At 41.2% G+C, this 13059-nt stretch overlaps 2 long non-coding RNA genes across 2 annotated transcripts; one reads left to right on the forward strand and one right to left on the reverse strand.

Moving 5' to 3' along the window:
* The first annotated feature begins 201 nt into the window (after window positions 1–201).
* Window positions 202–1550, forward strand: LOC145421608 (uncharacterized). The gene is made up of 2 exons (XR_013902982.1): window positions 202–363; window positions 446–1550. It is a non-coding gene; the product is annotated as an uncharacterized LOC145421608 (long non-coding RNA).
* Window positions 1551–10789: 9239 nt separating this feature from the next.
* Window positions 10790–12261, reverse strand: LOC113009623 (uncharacterized). Its single transcript, XR_003270214.2, has 3 exons — window positions 12031–12261; window positions 11379–11441; window positions 10790–11297 (listed from the first exon to the last, which is right to left on the reverse strand). It is a non-coding gene; the product is annotated as an uncharacterized LOC113009623 (long non-coding RNA).
* Between the last annotated feature and the right edge of the window lie 798 nt (window positions 12262–13059).

Genomic DNA, 13059 nt, shown 5'->3' on the forward strand with positions numbered 1-13059 from the left:
CTGGGTTCCGCGGGCCGCTGTCCTGGACAAGCGTATGCTGCAGGCCTTCCATCAGTCTCATCCTGGTAAGCCTGGTGGGTCGCCGGGGGGGCTCCCGTTGAGGGGGGGGGGGTACTGTCATGATCCCTGTGCCCCGCTGGTCAAGCCTCTATTGGGCAATATGTTTGTGGTTTGTTTGCTCTCTCGCTCTCGCCCTCTCTCTCTCACTCTCTCTCTCTCTCGCCACGGCGATGCTCACTGCGGGCTCCCGCTGCTGGCCCACACACCTGCTCATCACCACACCGGCCGCTGATCCCAGCTGATTACTGCACTACTTAGATGGCGAGTCTGCACTAGTCTTCGCTGGATCGTTGAGCTATCAGTGTCAGTTAGACTTGTGTTTCTGCTAACCTGTACTTTGAGAATTTCTTATAATTATCCTGCTAACCCGACGTTTTGTGTGTAGATCGTTTTTGGAACCCGATGCGGAGAGGAGTGATTGAGGGGGAACGTTTTTGTACAGAAAGTGTGGAACACCCTTCTCCCAACCCTGTTTCCCACGGACCCTGGCGACCCGGACCCGTTTCCCCTGCATGTTGTATATAGCCACTTGGTGTATGTGTTCACTGTAAATAAACGCACTGTCCTTCGCTTAAAGGAAAACCCTGGCCTGCGCCTGAGTCTCTTTCGGAAACCTTATCATTAAATTATGGATGGCAAATAATTTTTTGAATTTTAATGGTCGCCCACATCACTCTACTGATTCTCAAGATGTTGATTTTGGTGATTTGACCTCTCATCTGAAAAGTTCAGTCACTAATCTTGGTGTTAAACTTGATTCTGCGCTTACTTTTGAAGGTCATGTAAATAGGGTGGTGAAATCAGATTTTATCACCTCAGACGCCTGTCGAAGGTTAAGCCTTTCCTTTCCAACCCCAATTTGGAAACTCTTATTCGTGCTTTTATCAGCTCACGTCTGGACTATTGTAATTCCCTTTTAAAAGGGGTCGGGTCAGGCACCTTGTCACGCCTGCAGTTGGTGCAAAATGCGGCGGCGCGATTTTTAACCAGTAGTAGGAAATTCGATCACATCACTCCGGTTCTGGCTTCCTTGCATTGGCTTCCCATTCAATTTAGGGTTCGTTTTAAAGTCCTTTTATTGGTTTTTAAATCTTTAAATGGTCTGGCTCCTGTGTACTTATCTGATTTGCTGAAGCCACATGTTCCTCCTCGCTCGCTCCGTTCAGCTGAGCAGCTGCTGCTGTCGGTCCCTAAGTCGCGGCTGAAATGCAGAGGAGACCGAGCGTTTTCAATTGCGGATCCGATGCTCTGGAATAACCTTCCCCTCCAAATTAGACAAGCGTCATCAGTGCAGGTCTTTAAGTCCAGATTGAAAACCTATTTTTATTCCCTGGCTTTTAACTCTGTAGGAAACTGACACCTTCTTATTAATTTTATTGTATGTAATGATTTGATGGTATTTTTAATTTGGTTGTTGGTTTGATCGGTGTTGTTCAGCACTTTGGTCTGCCTGGTGTGTTCGTAAAGTGCTATACAAATAAACGATGATGAAGAAGTTCTGTGTTTCTCTTCTCTGACTCTTTACTGAAGAAGTGTTTTAGAGTATATTTCTTAACACTCCATTCTCTACGTCAGATTTATAACCCAATATATTTCACACCACTACTCACCTCTTACAGTTTTTTACACCACAGAGTATCACACCCAATTACGCCCGTCTATCTCTATGTGGCTCCAAATTTCCCTCTTTACTCTCTGTTATTTTAATTTTCCACACTCGTCAGGGGACAGGCACAAAGCAATCAACAATTTCAACCACTGAAACGAGGAATGCAACCTTTTCGACTAATATAGAACTTAACCTTTGATTTCAAAACGTGTCTTGCTCTAGTCCAGAATAAATGTAAACCCGTGATTGCACAGCGGTTTCAGTGTTATTCTGTTATTATTTGAGAGCCCTGAGTCCTCAGGTTATAAACCTGGATCACCAGACGCCGCTGGACCGTACCTTGTGTCCAAAGTACGGTGAGGGAACCAACCCCAGGACAAAGCTTTTTTAGGTGTCCTCACCTCCAAGGTTGCTATCCTAGTTACATCCGGGTCGCGTCCGAACTACCAGTTGAGGGAACCACTCCTAGGACAAAATCCACAAGGCCCACTAGGCGTCAACCTTAGATCCTAAAATGTGTCTCCGCTCTAGTGCCCTCCAATTCACACATCAACCGTCACTGTCACCATGTTCATATTTCACACACAGAAACACACACAGAAACCTCTGAGCTCACCTTTGAAATGCAAGCGCACCACAAGCCAGACTCTATTTCATATGTTGAACTTTGGCCGCGTCTTAGAAATTTTCCCCGTTTCTTGCAACAGAAGCCAGTCATACACAAAATTAAATGTGGAAGGTAACGTGGGCTGCAACTCTAGTCTCAACGTAGAATGTTTTTAGTTTCTTGCTAGAGCCAGTTCCTATGACACTGGAATTCAGCCTCAACTTATGATGTTAGTATCTCGCACCGAAAACCAGACACCGACAATTTAATGCGAAAATACGTGTAACTCAGCGAACACATTAATTTGGAAAGCCCAATATGCACATTTGGTATTTACAACAGGCTGTGCTTAGCTTTTTATATTTGGACCGGTCCTCTGCTCGCCTCGCCTCACGATCTCACCACAGGCCAATCTGCCTTCCTCAGCACACCAAAGATCCGGGTCACCAGGCACCAAATTGTTTAATTCTCCCAATTCTTTCGCTCTTTGGGCTGAAGGAAGGACACTACTCGGCATATAAATGCTCAATCAACAATCTTTTATTCCATACAATTCAACACTTCATGAGCATAAACCATCCGGATGGGGAGACATGCATGAAGAAAACCTAAACATTCACATTCTTTCTAACTCCCAGCGAGCCTGACTTATGGCCTTGGCGCCCTATTTTGTCTGCCTTCAACAACGGTGGGGGTGATGTGCTCTCTGTCTCCTCTACTATCAGAAGAAGCAAAGTCCTGACTCTCTGAAAACAGCAGTATAATGCATCATAAACAATATCATTCACTCACACTGAATCAGCAGTCTAATGTAATACAAATCAGTTTAATAACTGTAATAGTTATCACCTTCTAATTCAGGAGAATACTGCAAACTAAAACTACATAATAATTTCACAATCTTTAATTAGGGGTATAAAATAGCATAAGAGAATATTATAATCCCACAGTGTCCATGTGAAAAATTCTACAAGCTCTAGAAAAGTGCCAACTGAGGTGGCAACAGTGCAGGCACTTTTTTTTTTTACTTAAGTAGAAGTTTAGCTGCTAGTGTCAGAAATACTCAAGTAAAAGTTTGATCATGTATGGGCTCAGAAATGTAAAGAAAAAAGTAAGAAAGTCAAAGTGGTAACCTAACAGCACCTTACGCTGTAATAAAATAATATTAGCAGATCAGACTACAAACTTAGTCTGGTGGTAAAAAGAAGGGCCTCGCAGGCACATTTGGCAACCAGGGTTAGAGGTCAGACACCTGGAGCCTGCGGGTTGGGGGTAGCAACACGGTTTGGTAAAAGAGTCATCATCCATGTTTTGCATGGTGTTGCGGCTGATAAAGAGCCATAACCTACACCCCTTGTTTAGAGGTGATTGCCAGTTTGTTGGGTTTTTTAGAGACACAGAGAGTGAGAGAGATCATGTTCTACATTACTTTAAAAAAGGGGGTTTTCAGAGCTGTTGATATATGAAGCAGTGTTTATAGAAACACAGAACAACTCTGTTTATGGCATTGAGTGTTAAATTGTGACAGTTTCAATAAAGCCTGCAAATTCATGCATTTAAACTGGAGAGCAAAGAAAAGTTAGACGCTAGTTGCACTATTGAAAATCAGTTTCATAAAAACCACATAAACAGACAAGACGACGAATGTGTTTGTGAAACGAATGGTCACGTGTGAGAACTATGAGACAAACTGTTTCAGCCATCGAAACAGTTTGTGTCGTTAATCCTGAATGATTCTTGGTCACTGCATTTGCATGATCAGAGAATGGTCGTTTTACTCCACACACATTTGGAAAATCGCAGTTTGACAATAAAAATCACAGAATAATTAGTATTTGAGATGGCTGCAGCAACATCATTAAGGAAAAATATCTTTCCATGTCACTTTGCTTTCATTTTAAAATAGAATTTTTTTAATGTAAAACATAAAAACAGCAAAATTTAAGACATTAAAGATGGACTGATGAAATTTGTGAATATTTAAATCATTGGTGTTTCCATCTGAGAGTCTACAGGGCATATGCTGTTAGATTTGTATTGTTGATTCTCATTTATGCTTAGAGTTTTATAATCAATGTCATGTTGGTAGAGCTTTGATCCTTAGTAGTCTGTGGAGACTCCCAGAGCACTCTGGCATGCACACACAACTGCAGGTCAGGAGAGAGTTTACTGCTCTTACTGATTTATGGTATAGAAGGACACCTACTCTGTATCTGGTTAAGTATAAGAGCCTTTTGTTTAGATGGACCGCTAGACTCCTGATGGACCAGCTTTGGGGAGTCTTCATGGGGTCACATCTTGACCCCCCCCCCACACACACACACTTACACGACACACACAGACAAGGTATTCTTTGTCCACATGTATACCTATATGAAACGTCATATGTTAATGAACCTATGCATATTCATGTAACCACAATAAAAGGAGTGTTACAGGGAACCTGGCTGAGAGTCTGACGGAGGTCAAGTGGGTGGAACGACACTTGGCTCCAGGCAGGCCTCCCTCATGCATGAGTAACACAAAGAACTTTGCCTACTCGTGTCTTGCTTTTGCTGTGTAGTTAAATTGTCTTGAACGTTCCAGCGAATAGGTTTAAGCTACAAACCTATCATATGCCAAGGCTGTGTTTTAGAAATACAAGATGGTAACATGAGACATGTTAACTTCAATAGCACTAACATCAAGTTTAAGGTGTGAGAAGTATATGCATCACAGAAGCTAAAAAGGAGTTGCTTCTCCCTTGATTTGATCAAATAAGTGACAACTGATTTGCGTAAGTTTGATGCATAATACAAAAAAAAGGCCCATGAAATAGTTCACATCACCTAAGCAAGACTTGTTCAGAATCTCAAATGTTAAAGTACATTTACTGATTGTACTTGAGTACATGAGCTAGTGTAGATGCTCTAAAAGTACACTGACTGAAAAAGAAGCTCTGCTGTAACTTCACATATTGGGAAGTTTTCTGTCTTTTGTTTGATAAAAACTGCTTTCCATACTGATATTAAGTAATGCACACAGACATCGTATGATAAACAAAATAGGTGAGCTTCACAGTTAAGGTACGGTCCCCCACACAGTCCATACACGCTTTGTCGTATATGTAAGAGCACTGGAAAAAGGTGTAATAATAATAAATAAAAGCATAAATGTTAATTGAGTCATTTTCTTTTTTTCTAAATTCAAAAATTACTTTCTGTCCACCATGTGTGTGACTAACAGTCTCACTATCAGGTGACTGTTGTAATTTGGTGCTGTATAGATAAAAGTGAACTGAAATTTCTGCTGTACAGCTTACTAGGGGTCCTGTGATGGGCCATGTGCAGTCACACAATAGAACAACTTAAAGTTCATTATAACCCTCACTGGAGAAAAGGGCAGTTTGGAATTGTAATTGACATTACAACTGTTGCACATTACTGTAAAATCAGTGCAGTGAGAGTGACTTTAAGATCACAACCTGATTTAAAAGAGAATCTAACATCAACATTCTCACCCATGGAAATAGCTCTAGGAGCTTTTGAGTTTCATATTTAGAAAGTATCAAGAAGAAAACATCTATTCCAATGTATGAACTACACGTCTTGTACAAAGCTGATTGGAAATGCGTTCAAAAAAGCTCCTGTCATGATGTCCCGTCTGTGAGCACGGGACATCACGGGACACACGCGCGCGCGCACACACACGCACATGCACACACAGAGAGAGAGACATCAATAATACAAAGGATTGCTGCAGCTTTTGGATTTTCACTCTTTGTTGGATTTACAGTTTTTTCTGATGGCTTGAGCACATTTTTTGTAACTGTTGGCTATTTTTGCAAAACTCTACACACAAATAAGTAAACTCTTCACCCAATCAGCAAAACATAGTTTCCTTGTAAAAACGAACAACCCTTGCTTATCTCTCCACACCTTTGTAAAAATGGTATTTTTGTATCCAACAGTTAACACAAGCCATCATATTACAGTTTTTTACAGACGCTAGGACACATTTCTCAATACTTCCAGTTTTTTTCTGATTGCTTACAGTTTTTCTCAAATGCTAAAACACAAAAGCCAATCCTGTAACCCAAATGACCAGTAGTCTAAACACATTTACTAAATGTAGCCACCATATTCCAGTACCATAAACACATGTCACATGAAGACACAATTCACAAAACACAACCCTCTGTACTCATAAATCTAAACACATGTTTCCTTGCTAAAACACATGTTGCAAAACAACTCTGCTCATATTCTCAAATGAAAGCCCATGTGATGCAAAATGCTTGCCACAGTCACCAATCTTTGAACACAGGGAACACACCTGGCGTCATTCACTACACACAATGACTCAAAATTGAAGACACTTGTTGCTAATGCTGTACCCACATGTAAAAGCAAGTTCAGAGTGCACAGTATGCTGAAGGTTCCAAACAAACACAATGGATGAAGGCAGAGTCAGGGGAAGAGGAATTTGATGCAGAGGAGGGAGAAGAGCTGGCCCTGGAAGAAGAGGAGCAGGCCAATGAGGAAGAGGAGTTCAAATGAGAGGAGGAAGAGGAGCGACCAACGAGGAAGAGGAGAAGGCCAACATGGGAGAGGAGAAGGTCCAGGAGGGAGAGCAAGACAACCTCGCACCATCATTACGGACGAGATGCGAGCAACAGCTCAGCGACATGATGCCGCACAGTGATTGTGGTGTGTGTGTGAATAACGTAAATAAAAAAACTTCACACCCTGTTCATGTTTTCAAGATTACTGTTGTGTGCAATAGATTCTGTTTTTGCATTGAGTTGTGTTACAGTAGTGTACGTACATGCAGGATTTTCTATAGATTTATACTACTCATATGAAACTCACAAATCTAAATGCCTAATCGTCTGCAGAGATCTACGACGATCCGTTACTGTATAGTTTCTAAAATATGCATTGGCAGTTATGAAACAAAGAACCTTCTCACAAATTGAGCATTGTGTTTTCAATTGTTTTGCTGTAGTGTGTAATGCTGTGTATAGTGTTTACAGTTTTGACAGCTTCGAGCTGCTCTCTTGGTGTGGGAGTTTGAGTTTTGCAGTGGGAAGGTGTGGTTGTGTTTATGTAGCTTTAGAGAAGGGTGTTGTGTTTGGACATTGGAGAACATGGTGGAAACGTTTGTGACATGTGTTTTAGCATTTGGGAAAAACTGTAAGCACATTTTTTGTAACTATTGGCTAATTTTGCAAAACTCTTCACACAAATAAGAAAACCTGTCACCCAATCATCAAAACATTGTAGTTCTCTTGCAAAAGCAAACACAGCTAGATTAACTCTCCACACCTTCGTAAAAATGGTGTTTCCGTATCAAACAGTACACACAAGCCATCATCTACTAAGCACACAATGCGCCAACTGCACACTGATGGTATGAATAAAAACACATCTGGCTTTTGCTTTCTCTGTGCACAAGGTAGGCTATGTCAGTTTGAGCTCATACTGCTGTCATAGATCCATAAGCATAGAGGGATCCAAACTTCAAGTACTGGTGTTTATTCAAACACATCAAAACAAACACAAGTGTTTATTTCCAAGTATAGGATTATTTGCAATCGCCATAATGACTCTATGGGTTACTTGGTCTGCAGTGAACATGCTTCCTCTGCCCCAGCATCTGGTCATCTAGCAATTCTGTAAAGTAACAATTTCAGTATTTTTACATCAATGGTATTGGTGTGTTTCTCATTGGCATATGGCAGTGCTACAGATCTTAGTGCGAAGTGACTGTACTCACCGATTCTCATTTCAAGATGTCCTTATGGTGCTTGCTACAGTGTAGCGGCTCGAGTTAGGCTGGACCCGTTGGCCAGCTACCCTCAGGGTCATTCCACGGTTGATTACATGGTCCACTATTGTAGCTCTGATGTCATCAGCAATTCTATTTCTTACTCTTCTTACCCTTCCTCTCCCCCCTCCTCATCTTCCTCTCCCCCCTTCTCGTCTTCCTCTTGCTCCTCCTTGTCCTTGTCGTCCTCTTCATCCTACTTCTTCACCTCCACGTCCTCTTCCTCGGCCTCTTCTACTTCTCACTCTTCCTGCTCCCTCCATTGTACTCCGCACACACAGCTTACCTGTATTATAGTGCTTAGGCTGATTGCAAAGTGAACTAATTATCTAAAAAAGTTTTCACATGTGAAAGTGTGCCAGACAGTTGGCAAATTAGTGTTAATGATAGCCATACATGTGTATACTTTTGCTAGGAGTGTGTTGGAAATTTGGTAATTGAGTGTTGTGCAGTGAATTGTGCCTACAGTTTTGCAAAGTGTGTGTTACAAAATTGCAAACTGAGTGCAAAGCAGTTTTTGTGCTTTTAGTTTTGCAAACTCAGTGAGTGGTTTTGCTATAAGTCTGAATAGTTTTAGAGATTGTGCTACAGGAATCACAGTTAGGGTTTAAGCATTCACAAAAAACTGTAGGTCACTTTTGCAAAACTCCTCACACAGTGAGCACAACAGAAGTCTATGTGGGCTAAACTGAGGACCAGTTATCATTGTTTTGGCACAAAATGCATTCAATGACTACATCTCTCAAATTTCATGAATTATCTTCTCACTCAGACACAACAACTGCCAAAAATCTTTGTACGTACAGGACATTTTGCATGTGCTGTTTTCAAAAATGTTAAACTTATGGCCAAAACAATAACACAATGCAAAACTTGAAAAGAGCAAAATCCAACAGCAATATTTTATTGAAACATATTTTAAATCTAAAAATGCAGTTTAACCAGCCACAGCTGATTCTCATTGTAGATGAACATCTGCACAGGTGTTACTCCTTCAATTGTTCAACTCCTTCAATTCTGGCAGCCAGAAGATTCTTTCCTAGGTGTGTTGCCCTGGATGACATAAGATGTGATGTGGATGAGAACCTGTGGCCAAATGGAGAAGACCGAGTAGATTAGCATTACTATTGTATGTGTATCAGTGGATGGTGTGTATACAAATTCTTGTATTTTGGGATTACTTAGTGCAAAAACATAAAAATACATAAACAAATATTAACGAATTCTGCATGATGTCTGATTCATTCCAGTAACATATATTGAAATTATAAACAGAGATGTGTCCTTGTTTTACACAAGAAAACACTGTGTAATGCTACATGTTGTTAGTGTTTTTTAGGTCATTGTTTTGTGGGTGACAAAGTGTGTTTGTCGGCTGTCAACCTTTGCTAGTGTTCTGGAAGAATGAGTTTATTTGAGACCTGAATGAAGTGTTTTGGTAGTTGTAGTGCATTTTGAATGTGAAATGAACTGCTTTGCCAAGCTGACGGTCAGTTAGGAGGATTGTGTGAAGAGTTTTGCAAAAGTGACCTAAGTATTGAGACATGTGTCCTAGCTTACCTGTATTATAGTGCTTAGGCTGATTGCAAAGTGAACTAATTATCTAAAAAAGTTTTCACATGTGACAGTGTGCCAGACAGTTGGCAAATGAGTGTAAATAATGGCCGTAAATGTGTATAGTTTTGCTAGGAGTGCGTTGATCATTTGGAAATTGAGTGTAAAGCAGTGAGTTGTGTTTACAGTTCTGCAAAGAGAGTGCTGTGCAGTGGATTGTAGCTACAGGTTTGCAAAGTGTGCGCTACAAAATGGCAAACTGAGTGCAAAGCAGTGTTTCTGCTTTTAGTTTTGCAAACTCAGTGAGTGGTTTTGCTATAAGTATTAATAGTTTTAGAAATTGTGCTGTAAGAATCACAGTTAGGGTTTAAGCATTCAGAAAAAACTGTAACATACAGTTGAAAGGCCTGCATTTGTGTGCATTGGTGCATGCTGAGGTTTTCTTTTGTTCAGCATGGTTATACCATTGTGAATTTTGCTATATAAATATGCTTCAGAGTCTTTCATATGTTTGACATCCAACTAAAAAATTTGAAAATATATAAATGTTTTAAATCAGTAACATTGCATATCTGGAGGAAATGTTTTTGTTTTTTAACAACAAATGAGTCACGTTTTAAACACACTTTAAATAACCAGCACTGGCAGTCAGACATTGATGAAGCGCTGCCTGTAACAGACGTGGTTTCCGTGTGAAAGGACCGCGGATGTGTTGGTGCAGAGACACACGCTGTATTGTTGCTATTCTCTTTTGCATAATCAACGCCTAACTGCCAGAAATGCTCTCATTTCACAAGTTGGCATACGTTTTGCCAGAAAGACGGTAAGACTACACAGTTAAAAACTGTAAAAATGCTGAATTAAGAAGAAAAAAAAAGATTTACACTGTTTCACCAAGTTAAAAACAAATCCAGCAAAGCTGCTTCTAACACACACTTTTATATTTCAGATCAGTGTCTAAAAAAGCACCATTAAATTAATTTGATGTTGTCTGCAGGTTACTGAGAAGTTGTTCTGAACCTGTCTCCTGGAATACGATATAATAGTGCGGGTTTTAATAGAAAATGTTTTATCTCGGTTGTCTAACAAGATCCTTACTCTGGTTGGCATTGCCTTGAGCCGACTGCTGTAGTGATTTGGCGCATTATAACTAAAATTGAAGCACACAACGGCAACATTTATTTATATACAAAAAGAAAAATGCTTTTTTACATAAAAGAATTCTTACTTCACAATTCATCACCATACTGAAACCGATTTTGTGGATACATAGTGTAAGTCCTCATCTTTAACCCATAGTGATTTGGGTAATTTCTCAGGGACTTGGAAGGGTGGCCATGCCCAGTCTACCTCATCGATGTTGGGGGAGTCGTCAAAATACAAAAAATCTTCCTCATCGTCGGTGTCCATAGTCCAGAGTTGTGGTGATGAGGAGGGTGCGCTCCACTTTGACAATATGGTGCATCTTCAGTCCAATCTTCAAATGTAGGGTTCGTGGACAGACCTTCAGAGACTGAAGTTTGGCCAGCATCCCTTTCACAGTCTTTCTGTTGTGGTGCTGCTTGTACCCAGTTCTGCCAATTTGATGGCTGTTTGAGCAGAAGGGCTACGAGATGTCATCGTTTGCTGGCCCATTCTCACGTGCTCCTACAAATCAGGCTTTTGTTTTAGAAAAGAAAACAGATTGAATATCCTATGATATACATTTAAAAATTACAATAATAGTCTTGCTTTACTTACCATTTATGAAGTCCATGTTAAAAAAAGAACGATGTTGGCCTCGCTGACCGACCGACCAAAATGCTGTAATCGCGAGGGCAGTTATTGTTGTGATATTTTGATACCATGGTAGCATTTACAGGATATTGCTTTATAGTGATATTATACAGGAAAACTGTTACTCAATAAGGCCCATTTACTAGTTGTTTTTCTCTTTCTCTGTGACCCAAGAATTAATGTGTAAGAATCACAGGCTGGTACCAAGGTCGAAAATACCACAGCGACCACTTCCTTACTCCCATCCTCCCTTCTTTATCTCTTAGAAAAAGGCTTGTTAAAGGCCAGGTGGTTTGTTTCAGAATTCACTAATGAAAGAACTCTGTATTCTATGTCTAGGAGTGTATTTCGCTGGGATAATCATAAATTGTAGCTGAACTGATAAACTATACAAAGGATACTTCTTTGCTCAGAAGGCAGGAAGACGTTCCCTTATTTGGTCTGTATCGGTTTGAACTGAGAATCTGCTGACACACGAACCTTTTTCCTCTATATAAACTGTTGTATGATGAATAAACCTTTGAGTTGATTTTGGGAAAGCAACCTGAACAGTCTCTGTGTCACTTTGTTCTCCTAACTACTCCCGACGTCGTAACTAACCTGCTGAACGGCATACCTGTGTCATGGTTCGGCTGTGTGGCAGGCAGGAGAGGACCCAAAGGCAAACTCACGGAGACAAAAACGTAAACTCAAAACACAGCTTTAATGCTGGCATAAAGTGAAACACAAAAAACAGTACTAAACTTAAACTGGGGAGACTAAAGTACAAGGAGCCACAGGGGAAAAATCACACAGCTATGAGGGAGAACGCGACGCTGAACAGAGGGAGACGCAGACAGAAATACACAGAGGGTTAACGAGGAAAGTGGGAACACACGGGGAACACAGCTGACACAGATAACCATAACGAGACAGGGCGGGGTGAACATAACACTGGCGGGAGACGGGCAGAGTCAAACAGGAAGTACAGAGGTTCAGACAGGAGGAGAGAGCACGGGGAGAACACAGTCATAACGGGCTGGGGAAAACATGGAATAAAACATAAGGAGAGACGAGGGCTCACAGATACACAGAGGGGCACACAGGGGGTAAGAGTCACAAAGGGAAAACACTTAGGGAACAACACAACAGGGCAACTCAGGAAACATGGCCTAAATAGGGAACAAAATACAAACATACAAGAAAACTAAGAATACTGGGCCAACATGGCCCAGGACCATGACAACCTGAGTGTTACTTTGAATAATTTTGAATCTTATAGGGTAAAGACAAAAACTCTGCTTATAGGTGCCCACGCCTCGGAGGAAAACCCGATCCACGGATGACCCGGGACGGAGATTTCTTTCAGTTATGAAGTAGGAAAATGCCGTGTGTCTGATGGGGTGTTTTTATATAGGTGGGTATAAACGACCAGGTGCAAATTCATGCTTTCCAGCATACTTTATTGACTCACACGGTTGCTGTTCACAATGCTCACAGAGCTGCAGCTCTCCCGCTGCCCGCTCAACATTATCACCACAACAACCCAGCCACAGGACCCAGTACAATATTTAATTCGGCGGGGCGTGATTGCGGTGCCGTGCAGAGGAGGCGGACGCACCTGCACGGCACCGCAGGCCACGCCCTGCCACAGTGGGCTTGGTTT

Source organism: Astatotilapia calliptera, chromosome 17, assembly GCF_964374335.1.
Source record: "Astatotilapia calliptera chromosome 17, fAstCal68.1, whole genome shotgun sequence".
NCBI lineage: Eukaryota > Metazoa > Chordata > Actinopteri > Cichliformes > Cichlidae > Astatotilapia > Astatotilapia calliptera.